At 40.9% G+C, this 12,705-nt stretch overlaps 1 protein-coding gene across 5 annotated transcripts in view; it reads left to right on the top strand.

The window, feature by feature from the left end:
• ANKRD44 (ankyrin repeat domain 44) overlaps positions 1–12,705 on the top strand; it is a 251,380-nt gene that overhangs the window by 202,179 nt on the left and 36,496 nt on the right. The gene's annotated exons all lie outside the window — the stretch shown is intronic.

Genomic DNA, 12,705 nt, shown 5'->3' on the forward strand with positions numbered 1-12,705 from the left:
CCCAAGGAAAACATTCATTATGGGCCAGACTTTAAAACTGGATTATGCAATTGGAAGCTGCAGGCGTTGGTGTGGAATTTAGCACTTACTGAGTTTATCAACCATTTGGGCAATTTCAGACTAATTTGGTATTTTAAGAGAAATCCTTACAAAACACACCTTTTTACGGTGATAACATAGAGAAATCTCCCAATATTTTTTATGCAGTTATGTTTATTGCCATTTTTATTAGTTAATAAAATTCTAAAGGCATCCTGCTAGTTTTGATTTTGTTCCTTTCAGATAAGCTTTCTTGATATTAATCTTTTGATCACTGACCCCTTGACTTAAAAACAAACAAAAACCGAAATCACACTTCTATTACAATTACTTTTACTTTTGACACTTTTATTTGTGAATAGATCATGCTTATATAACTTTCAACAATCTAATTTATCTTGAAATGAGTGCTTTCAGTCTCTAATATATTCCTAACTAATTCAAACACTAAATTAGAGAATAAATGATACTGTATGTGTCCTCAAAGGAAAAAAACAACAGTCTAACTTTGGCAACTGCACTTTTGTGCAGCAAAGGAAGGTAGCTTGGACCCATCAGTTTTGAGCTAACAGCGTCAGTACCGATTTTCTAAATATAACTGAGTTTTTTTAGCTGCCTTTCTGCTGCACACTGACATGTTTGAAATCCCACATTTTAAACATTAAAACAGAACTGCATTTGAATTAGATTTTCCCAGAGTTTTTAGAGAGTGCATGAAAAGTATTTTTAAACGTGGCCCTTTTTGAATAAAGCCTTGTTAAAACCAGAGCAATGTCATTCTGATAGATAATTGGGAGCAACAGGGAAACTTTACAGGCGTATAGATTTCTTTTAAATTGCTCTTCTGAGTGACAGAGTTACACAGCATTTTAAGGTTTTCTTTCATTAATAGGAATAAGGTAGTAGGATAAGTGCATGGATAACATGAAACTTAATTTTAGTCAAGTTTCACCTGTCTTCTTAAATCCCTTATTGAAGTTATTAGCAAGCAAGGAGACTGGTCACTGTGAGAACTCCGAGAACCTTCGTGATATGCTTTATCAAATTAAGTGCCCCTGCCTCTCGCACCTTCTGTTCAAAGAGCTAATTAACAGCTAGAAGGAAAAGACAAACAACAGATGGGGAAGGAGGCATAGACACCCCCAAATTGGTGAAAGAGCCTCTGAATACCAGGATTGAGATGGCTCCGTTTGCATCCTGGTGGCCTAAATTCCCAAAATGTTGTGTGTTTTAAATGATGGACGCTCTTTGCTGAAGATCCTTTTTTCCTGCCATCAGCTGAACAGGACTAACATAGAATTGCTGGGTCTGTGAAACTAAAAGGGTTTAGGACCTGATTTTCAAACTAATTAAAATTTATGAGTTATCCATGGGCTTTGTGGGCTTGTGACACAAATTATATTTTGTATTGTGGTGGGGGGTAGGAAGCAGGGTGCTCCCCCAGGAGACTGGAAGTTATTTACAAATGTGCTCTGGAGGCTGGGAAGTCATTTTTGATTATGTTTTTGTGGGGTTATTTTGTTTTGTTTTGGAAGTGGAAGGGGAAGCTGTGGAATGGGAACATGAAATTGGAAGAAACAGGAATTAAGTCCCATGGACGCTATGCTTCCTTCTTTCCCGAGAATGCTGGCTGCTCTGTAAGGAAGGGTGGATATTCCCTGTTCAATAACAGCAAAAGGACAAGATAACAGGAGTCTGAGTGGGGTGGGTGGATGGCCTAACACCTCCTAGAAAGTGAATCCAGGAGGCCAGATTGGCCAAAATGCCACCTGCAAACTAGCTCCCAGCAACCCCTTCAACTAAGGAAAGGCATACTTATCAGGGTAGAGTGTGGCTAAGGTGGGTCTGCAGTAGAAAGACCCTTAGAAGAAACCATTTTTTAAATTGACACACACACATATAAGAAAATGGGCTTTGGAGTATCATAGTTGCATCACATTATTTTTTATTGTTTTATCTTTTCAAAATCTGAAAACATTTTTCTGTTTTCTGTATCAATAAAATAACTATGGCATAACAGTCATCTTACATAAATGAAAACATGATTTAATGAAATGAAGTTTTATGAGCTCTGAGAGAAACAATTCTTTGAATTATCTTATTTAGCTTAAATGAAATTACTGTGCCCTTGTTTTCAATCATAAATGATCTGTGTTTTCTTGTGTATTTCATTTTCTTCTGCAGTGAGATTTACTTCTGAAGTAAGGTGAAATGGGGGAGGGGAGAGAGGTCTGCCTCTTGGGCTGTAGGTGATCTGAGATTTAAGTCCTGTAGGCATCTGGCTGGGGTAAGGTTCCCTTCATTTCTGTTAGGGAGTCGAAATAGGGAAGGAGGCCAGAAAGGGAGAAGAGATGCTACACTGTCAGATCTCCCCGAAGTGTGCTGAATGAACTGAGCACTCTAAGGCAAACCTCACCTCTTAGAATGGAGGCAAGAAGTGGAGCAATGTTGGTATCTGGCAGCTCCTGTTGGTTCCTGGGAGACAGATGAGCAAGTGCAGACCATAAGGCCTTCAACGCATATGAAAAGTTCTTGGCCATTACCATCATTCTCTGCATAAAGTAGACACATGAAGAAGGGAGAGGAGCCCATTTCTGAGTCTCAGAGCCTGAGAAGAGTTCACTGGAAATCCAGTGGGATTGATATTCTAATCTTGGGATAGCATAGCTCTGAGCCCTGTATCTGCACAAGTCCCTTTGGAAAGAAAGGAAGGCCCCTTCTCAGGTTCTCTCAATGTTCCCATGAAAAGAGTCGGCTGTGGAACAATGGGGCAGGGGGAAGAGAGAGTGATAGGTGTTTCCAAAAGATATTTAAGACTTTTGAGGCCTTGCGTTAACTGGAGCTGATGGGTGATGTCAAAGTATATACTTCTTAAAAAATTTAAACAAGACTCTCATACAAAGAGAGGAGGGATGTGTGTTAAAGATTGTTTTAGGTAATGATGGACTTTGTGATATGCTAAACTTTATTCAAGAAGCACTTGAGGCATAGAGCATTTATAGGCGCTTTGATGAAGTAATATTCTAATAAGATTGCTGGGTTAGATATAAAACTGGTTAACATCCTAAAGGGCCATAAGCTGTAACCTCTGGACTTACCTTTTCTACCACACAGAAATACTATGGGTCTCTGCTGGAAACAAACCTACAAGTTAATGTGTAAATTCATAGAGACTGAGTCCTTAATTAACATTATACTAAAACATTAATCCTTGGATGGAGTTATTAAAACAATGCTCAGTATGATTTTAAAAGGACACAGAATTATCCTCGTTGTATTATTTACAAATTTTGGCTCATTTTTCCTAACAGTAGGGAATCCATAAATATAAAATACTTCTTGATATTTATCCCTCTTGTTCTTTTTCCTAAAGTTATGTTACCCATGTATGATAATGGTTGATTAGCAGACCTTTTGCTTTTGTCTTCTCCCCTGCCCCTTCACACACACACGTGTGCATAATACAGGGATCCAAAGAGAAAAACAGAATAAAAGAGAATCAGGTGACTCTTCCACTGATAGAGTACACTATGTTGAACTCATTGCTGAAGCAGAAGGGAGAACTTAACTCCTGAATTACTCTGCAAAATTCAGGAGGTAAACAGGTGTGGTCAAGGCTAAATCCTTTCCTATGAATATCAAGGAAATAGCCAAGGTTTTTTTTGTTGTATTGAAATTTCCTTTTAACAGTTGTTGCCAGATCCAAGAGGACCTGCAGCACTCATAATCACATCCTCGGTAGATATATTAAGGGTCCCCAAGGCATACTTTGCTGGTATCAGCAACCAAGGCATACACTTTGTATCTGGAATTTGCTGATGGCTACAGCCTCTTTGTGTTCCCTCAGAGATTTTCATAGTGACCCTTTTCAGCTATTTCTCTAGTTTATCCTGTCTCCAAGACATGAACATTCCTTTCCTCTTCTGGCTCAACACCCACACAAAAGAATGAAGCCAGATTCAGTGTCCCCTCCCTAATCAGTTTTGGCTTCCTCTAGACTTGATCAGTCCTTGTGTTTTCAGCAACCATGGTGCCTTAACCCCAAAGATAGTGACTTATTTCTTCAGAGTCAATACCCTCCCTCATCTGGAATGCCTGTGGCAAGAGGGGAAGAATCATAGTATTCTGCTATTTCAGAAACATATAGCCTTGCTTTTTCTGGACTGATTTAGGTATCTACCACCAGAAAATGTGTCTAGAATTCTTTTACTAGTATCTCTCCTTCTTTGTAGTATTGGTCCATCGGTCATATCAAAATTTAACTTGCTATTAGTCTTCTTTAGTACATTATGACAGAGGAACAGAGGGTCCCCTCATGATGAGTTATATGATTCATAACAGCAAACTGACGTGGTTTAGAAAGACACTTATCCTAGAGCATTTTTCAGTTACAAGACCATGTTCTCTGAAAGGTCAGGTTTGTTTATTTGTTTGCTTTGCTGGTGGGTTGGTTGGTTGTTTTTTCAATGTAGCAATGAATATGTTTTCAGATTGTTGTAAAGGGAAAAATTCACCTACGATATAAGATACTAATAATGTTTTTGATAGTTCCACACTGTCAAAACAGGTAAGAAAATATGCTACCACTCTGTAGTTAATTCCACTAATGCTCTCTCACTCACTTATCAGATTTAAATTAAATTCAACAAACATTTATTGACTGCATGCTACATGGTATAGGTAGTCCCTGCCCCTAAGGAATTTGCAGTTTAATGTCCATGAAGAAATGCGTGCAGCCAACAGTAATACTGACCAGAATGGTATTAAATTCTGGCTGGATACTATGTAGAATATAGCTAAAGGGACCTTGGAAATCATCTAGCTCAACCCTCTCACTTTTAAACAGAAATTTATCTTATTCTTTACTAGAATAATCTGTATTTGTTGTAGAAAGTTTGGAATATGTAGAGAAGTGGAAACAAATCAAACACCAAAGCCTGCCACCCCAAAGTAATCATTATTAACCTTTTGGTGTATTTCCTTCTAGTCTCCTCATATATTTTATTTTTCACACATATACGATAATACTAAATAAATTTTGTACATTGGTTCCCCCCCCCCATAAAATATGAAAATTAAGAACTCTTGGTAAACACATATTAATTTAAATAATGTTCAATTATTGGGTCAATCATAACTTAGACATTCTTCTACTATTTAGATTATTTACACTATTTTACTATTAAATGGCTTTAGGCTTAACGCTTTCTCAGGATAGAGTCCCTGAAGTAGGTTTATGGGTCAAAGTGTGTGAACATTTAAAAAACATATTTCTATTGTCTTTTTTTAGAGAGAGAGGAAGGGAGAGGGAGGAAAAGAAACATCTATGTGAGAGCGAAACATCGATTGACTGTCTCCTGCACACCCCCTATTGGGGATCAAACCCACAACCTGGGCATGTGCCCTGGAGGAAATCCAACTGGCAGCCTTTCAGTGCACGGGATGACACCCAACCAACTGAGCCACACCGGCCAGGGCTAAAATATATGACCATTTTTCAGGTTCTTGCAAGATATCTTTGAACACTATGCATTTTGTATCTTGTATTTGGCTTTATCTTCACAGCAGGTTTCATTAGTCTTCCTTATACATACTACAGGCTCTTCTGCCTTTTAATTGGCAAGGAAATTACCAGGAACTGACTATACACTGGAGGGAGGAGATAAGCAGAGCAATCAATATCAGCTCCCAAGAAGAAAGGGAAACTTAATCTAGCTAAGCTTCTAGTAGCACCGTCCTTAATTCATATTATCTCCTTTTAAAGTTGCATAGACCTTGATTTACACAAGTGTAGAAAGTTAATGATTCCTGTCTTATGGAATTGTGGGGGGAGGCAGAAATTAGATTAGGTTCATACATTTCTAGAAACCACTGAGTTTCTGGTAATTGTTGTTAATAACAATTTCAAGCAAGACAGCTTCTTCTAATAGCTGTGAACGGATGTGAGCAGAGTCATGAGCAACAACAGACAGTCACTGCTGTGACTGATGAGGCATCCTGGAGAAGCTAGTTTATTTGGGGGAGGCCCAAAGGCCTGGGGTCCATTGAGGTCCAGTGTGGCCTGGAACATCTTAGCAATTCTGAGACTGAAAGGCCTGTGGGACCTCCCCCTCCCCCCGAGCTCTATCCCAGGCCCCTGAGAGCCTCTGCATGGAGTGTATTGACACAGGCTAGGTGGTCTGAAACTTCTGCAGACCCAGCACTCCCTTGAGGACTGAGCCAGAGCCAGCTCTCAGCACAGTGGACTCGGGAGTGGCCTTGAGGTTGCCCACATAGCATTTCATTCTCAAGCACAGACAAGTGGAATGTGAAATAGAATTTCTTACAGAGGTTCCAGCTTTCCAGGGGGCCCTGGCCTGCCTCCAACCTTTCACAGACTTGAAGACTTATAAATGTCCTCTTAGTCCTCACTGCTAAAATATAAATAAATCCATTTTTCAACCTTTTCTTAGAGCACCTCCTTTACATGGTCCCCATGGGTATTTTCTGATTGGTTTTCTAGCTCCTCCTCTCTCTCCTAACTTGTGGAAATGAGCTGTGTAGCCAGAGTCTAACCATCGCCAAGGGGGGGGGGGGGAGGGAGGCAGGCAGGCGAGGGTTACCTCACAGGCCCACAGGCTGCACATTTCTGTTTTTACAGTCTGAGCTTGGGTTTCCAGTTCAAGTGTAATATTTATGTTTCCTGACAGTTTTGGACAAGATTACTGTGGGTTTTTTTTAACCCAGCAGCCAGTTGGATTACCACTGAGTTTATATTTATCCTTGATTTTGTTATCACAGATTCACTTTGTAGAGAAAGCCTTAAACTTAAACTTGTCCTTCTGTTATCTTTGCTGCTTTTAAATCCAAGACCTCGCGATGTTCTTTGTGTGAGCCCACTAATCCTGTGGAAACACCCTCCAGAATCAGAAAAATGTCCTCTAACTTGTAATAATCTCAAATGCAATCATTTTCTCAGGCCCCTAGAATCACAGAGCATACAATCCCCATCTCCTCCTCCCTCCCCATTGAAGCAGAGAGTGCACATTTCACTAATAAGACAGTTTAAAAGTCTGCTTGCTCTCATCCTAGCTTCCTTTCTCTCAGTCACTTCTGGGGCCCATCGTTATTTGTCAGTGGGAGGTTGGAAATGGCTTTAATCCCAACCCTTCTGGTTTTTCACCCAGGAACGCCTTGGCAAATGCAAGGTTGTAGGAGGCTGCGAGGGAAGAGAGAGGGTCGAGCAGTGCTACACTCCCCATATAAGCTTCATAAATGATTGGTCAATTGGGAAAAGAAGCAATTCTGGGATTTGGGAGATGACAAGGAATAGGATTAAGTCATCTAGATAAAGGCTTTATTAAAGTAGCCATTTTAACAGATTGTTTAGGCAGAGGACCAAGTCAATCCTCGGAATGAGTGCAGGTTTTTGTTGTACCAATAGAAGCCTGTGGTGACATACTGGACGTGTACGTTAGATTCGTGAGTGTAATTCAGTGTGAAAACTAGTGTGTGAATGAATGGGTTGGGTAAATGGTGATGATAAACCTGAGGATATATTAACTGGAAGTAGTCTTAAAAGAGAGAAAGTTATATAGTTAGTCTGCTTTAGATTATGCATATCAAATTGTAGTTTTTGATTTATAACTACAAGCTTTATAGGCACCACTCATTGCTTTTTTCAGTGCTGCTTCTTGGCGTGTATTCTTAGCTCTAACTGCGTTTCAAAAGCACCACTGCATTTCTGATTTTGACAAGGTCGGCCGAGGCTGAGCTCTGCACAGCAGTGCTCTCTTGCAGTAATGCCGCCGACCGCGAGCTGAGCTGCGCGTTTGCACGGGGCCTGGCTCTCTCTGGCCCCCGAATTCCCTCCCGAGATGCTTATGCAGAGGGCAGTGTCTGCACAGGGCTGCGGATCTGCTTCATCCCTTGGACTTGATATGTTTAGGATGAAATTTTAAGTTAGAAAGAAAAGTGAAGTCTAAATGTAATTCAGTTTTGAATGACTTGCAAATGGTTTTTCTCCCCACTTTTTCACATTGTCTTCCTAACGAAAAGACTCACTGAGGGAAGAGGAGCACCCAGAGGAGCTAGATTTCCCTTAACGCCTCCTGTGCTTGCTGTGTAACTAAGACGGGTACTCACCACTCCTTAGGAAGTGAAGGCAATCTCAAAGAAAAGAAAATTGTTGAAATTAGAGACGTAAAAGGACCCACATACTTAAAAACCAAAACCAAAATATCTCCTTGTTTTCTACGCTCACCCCTGCTGCTTTTTTGGAAACATCAGGGGAAAGTTGCAGCTTATTAGTTGCCAGGAAGGCGTTGCTGTGTGGGGTAGTAAGGGGCCCTGATCTGTCCTCTACAGGGTGTGTGAACTTGAGTAGATCACTTAATGGATTACTTGAGGATAGATTGAGGTGATCCATGAAGGCCCCTAGTAGAATGCTTGGCTCATAGTAAATGCTTAATAACTTCTGGCCGTTGTCAGTGAGAACCTTCATCATCATCACTTATCACCACCACCTTCGTATCACGGTAATCATGGCTGCCCCGGCCACCTAACCATAATCACCTTACTCTCCTGGTTTTCCTCCTGCCCCTCTGTGTCCTCACAGCCCCACATGCAGATTCCCTTCCTCTCCAAACCCTTAAACACCGGGGGCCCCGAGGCCTATGCCCTGTACCCCTTTCGCTTCTCTCGTTACACATTCCCCAGGACAGTCTCATCCACGGGGGGGCTTCATGTATCCGCACTGCTGATGACTCCCAAATCCATTACTCTAGCCCACATCTCCCTTCTAGGCTTCACTGGACATCTGTCCACTGCACATCTCCTCTTGAATGTTCCACAACACTCAACACATCTTTCTTTCCCCTGATCTCTGTTTTCTCTTTGTTTCTTACCTTAGAGAAGGCATCACCATTCACCCTGTTACCAGAGCTAGAAAACAGGGTGTCATCCTTGACTCTACCCTTTCCCCTTCCTCCACAGCTCAATGAATGAATGTGAACATTACACCTCCTAGGCTATAAGTTTCATGTGGTTAGGGCCCATTATAGAACTGAAAATGTCAGTGCCTAGCACAGTGCTCCAAAAATAATTACTGAATGAATGAATGAAGGAGTGAATGAAACTCCTGACTACACCCACTAACTTTCACTTCCACGGCCTCTTCTGCAGTTTAGACCCCCATCAGTTCTTACCAACTTAATAATTCACAGGTTAGAAGTCCCATAGTTGAAATATCCTCACTGATCTCCCTGCTTCTAGGGTGCATTCCCCACCCCCAGCAGCACCGGGGTTCATTTTCCGCACTGCAACCAGGGTGATTTTTATGAATTCCAAGAATCTGATGAGGATCATGCCTCTTCCCTGCTTGAAAGCACTTCAGCGACTCTGAATGATTATCCCTATTTAATGCCCTGGTCCACAACTGCTATCCCAGCACATTTATCAGTCTTAAAAATATCCTGGATTGCACAGTAACGGTATGATCACCCTATAGCTAACCTACCCTCTGCTTACGTTCCAGCCTCGTTGCTCCTCACTTTTCCCTTGCCCCTGGGTGCTCTTCTTGCCTTACTGAAGTTAACGCCTTTCCAATTCGTTGCTCCCACTGCTCTCCACTGTCTTCCTTCTGCCTGGAATTTCTCTTGTCTCCTTGCCGGGCTGACTCCTACCATCCAGGTCTCAGCCCAGACCTTCCTTTACAGAGGAGTCTTCTCTGACTCCCAAGGCTATGTCAGGTATCTGTTTGTGCTCCCGTAGCATTTTGTGTGCTAGCTCCTGCCTCCCTGTTTTCATTACCTGTTAACTTCAGTGGTTCCCCACTAGTTTCTAAGCTCTTCTCTTGGGTCGATGACCATGTACGTTCACTGACAGTTGAATCTGGATGTCTATCCCAGAGTCCTGCACAGGGATTCTCCGTGAATATTTGGTGAGTGGTTGAAATAAAACATCACATGCTATTTGTATGATCAGAGTATATGTGTAGAAAATCATACTCCACAGCAAACCTGGGAGCATGCCTAATTTGTGGCTATAAACAATATATTGTCTTCTTGCCTCTGTTCATCGTGTTTGTGATAATGGTGGAAACAGTTCTGTGTTTCTTTGATTAAAAGTTCATTCCAGGACCAGATTTGGAGTTGGTGCACACTGTCAGTTCCAGGAAGTCTTGCAGGTGGTGATGTTGTAAAACAAAGCAAAGAACTAGCCTTTTCAAGCAGTTAAAGCTACTTTTATTTCCACTATATAAGGCAGACTGGTTTTAGAGTTATTTGCTTTGAAGTTAAAATTAAATTTTTTCTCATTATTCCAACATACCCTAGGTTGTTTAAGTGCCATATTCTGTTCTCACACTAATGAAACAAACATAAAATGTCTCTTACTTCCAATTTCATTTTTTGTGTTGTATTATCTGAAAACTTGAAATTGTGTGCCTTTAGGTGGTAAGTTTTACACTGTTATTTGATCTACTAAAGGATCCAAACATTTTGTTCCACATGTACTGACTAGAAAAGAGTTTTGGACCTATCTGGGGGGGTCTGTGGACATCATTTATTGAATGAAAAAGAAGGTCAATAGCTTTTTTTTCCCAAATAGAAAGAGCTTCAGTGCTTTTCTGATTATGAGAACTACACACTCACTGCAAAAAATCAGGATAGATAAAAAAGAAAATAAAAATCATATATAATCCCACATTCAGGTTATTGTGTTAAACGTTTTAGGGCATGTGTTTCCAGGCTTTTTTTCTGCATTTATAGTCATGCCAATGCAATTTTTAAAAATGGAAATGGTATAATTCCACAAATATGGCTTTAAAAATATGTTTTCCCCTTGACAAGTTTGAGATTTTCAGGGAGAAAAATGGATAAAGCGGATTTTAGGAAGTTTTGCTTCCTAGTGTATTGAGTGGTCTCATTTCCCCTCATCCGCATGGCTATTTACTTTTTTCCTATTTTTTTCATATAAACAGTGCTTTGATAAATTGCTCCTAGCAGAGTCACTGATAGCCTCCATGTTGCTAAACTCAGTGGTCAATTATCAGGCCTCATTTTACTTGAGCTATCAGGACTTTTGACATGACTACTCATCCTCTCATTGAAACTCCCTCTTCACGTGGTTTCCACAACCCCATGCTCTCCTGGTGTCCCTTCTAGTTCACCTGCTCAGTCTAAGTCTCCTTGCTGGCTCCACCTCATCTCTCCAGCTCTTAATGTTGGGTGCCCCTGGATTCAGTCTTTCATCTCATCCAATTTTATAGCTTTCAGTACCCTGAATTCCATACCCAACAGTTGCTTGGTCAACATGTACCTTTGGATGTTCTGAAAACATCTCAAATTTAACATTTCCAAAACTGAACTTCTGGTCTTTCCCACTACATCTACTCCACTCAGCCTTCTCCATCTCAGTTCTAGAACCTTCATCCTTCCATTTGCTTAGGACAGAATTCTAGGAGGCATTCCTGACTTATTTATTTCTCCTTCTTTCACATTCAGTCCGTCAGCAAATCCAGTTTATTCTATCTCCAAAATAACCACAATCCAACTGCTTCTCTCCATCTCTACTGCTTTCCCCTGCTCCAAGACACTGATTTCACTCTTGGATGTTGCCCCAGCTCATCAGTGGTCTCTGTGCCCTCCCTAAAAGTTAGAACATGTCACCCCTCTGCTCAAAACCCTCCAGTGAAATTCCATCTCACCCAAGATAAAAGTAAAAATTCTTACAACCCAGAAGGCTCTTTATGACACCCCCATCCCCCGCACTACCACCATCTCTCTGATTTCTTTTTCTGTCATTCTCACTCTTGCTCATTTTGCTTCAGCCTCTTTGATGTTCTTAAGCACACCTGTTCCTAAGGGACTTGGCAGTGCTGGCCCCTTGGAATGCTCTTCTCCCAGCTATCCACAAGTTTCTCCCATTGTCCTCAAGACTTCGCTGTGTCATCTGCTCAGTAAGACCTTCTCTGGTTCACCCTATTTTAAGTTGCCAACTGACCTCCCCTCCAGCCCTCCAAACTCTCCCTTTCTGTTTTATTTTTCTCCATAGCACCTACCATTTTCTAATTAACTACAAAACTTCTTTCTTTTATTGTCTGCCCACTCCCTATGAGAAAAATGGATTTTTAAAATATTTATTATTGAATCCTCAGTGCATGGGACAGTGTCTGAGAACATTGGTGATCACTTATTAAATATCTGTTGAATGAATAAATTTCTTTATACATGCATCATTGTGCACTGTGTAATTATTTATTGGAAATTAATTCCTGGGGTTAAAGGTATGCACAAATTGCCTAGAAATGTCTTAATAATTTGTTTTTCCGCCAGGACTCCCTGAGAATCTTTTTCCTGATACCCTCGCCAACATCGTGCCCTGGTCACACTATCCTTTCTGTTCCTCGAACTCACCATGTTCGTCCCCTCTTCATGCGTTTGCACTGACTACTCCCTCCTCCCAGAACCCTCTCTTGCCACAGCTTCACTTGGTGTAATTCTTCTTTTTATTCAGGTCTGACTTTAACCGAGAGGCCTTCCCTGACCATCGGCTGTAAAGTAACTTTCCAGTCACTCTGAACTCATCTCACTGTTTCATTTTCATTATAGCATTTATCAACACCAGATATTTTTTATTTGTGAATTTGTTTGTCTGGATTTCTTTTCTACAGTGTAAGCTCCATGA

This window comes from Miniopterus schreibersii (assembly GCF_964146895.1).
Source record: "Miniopterus schreibersii genome assembly, chromosome: 7".
NCBI classification, from domain to species: Eukaryota; Metazoa; Chordata; class Mammalia; order Chiroptera; family Miniopteridae; genus Miniopterus; species Miniopterus schreibersii.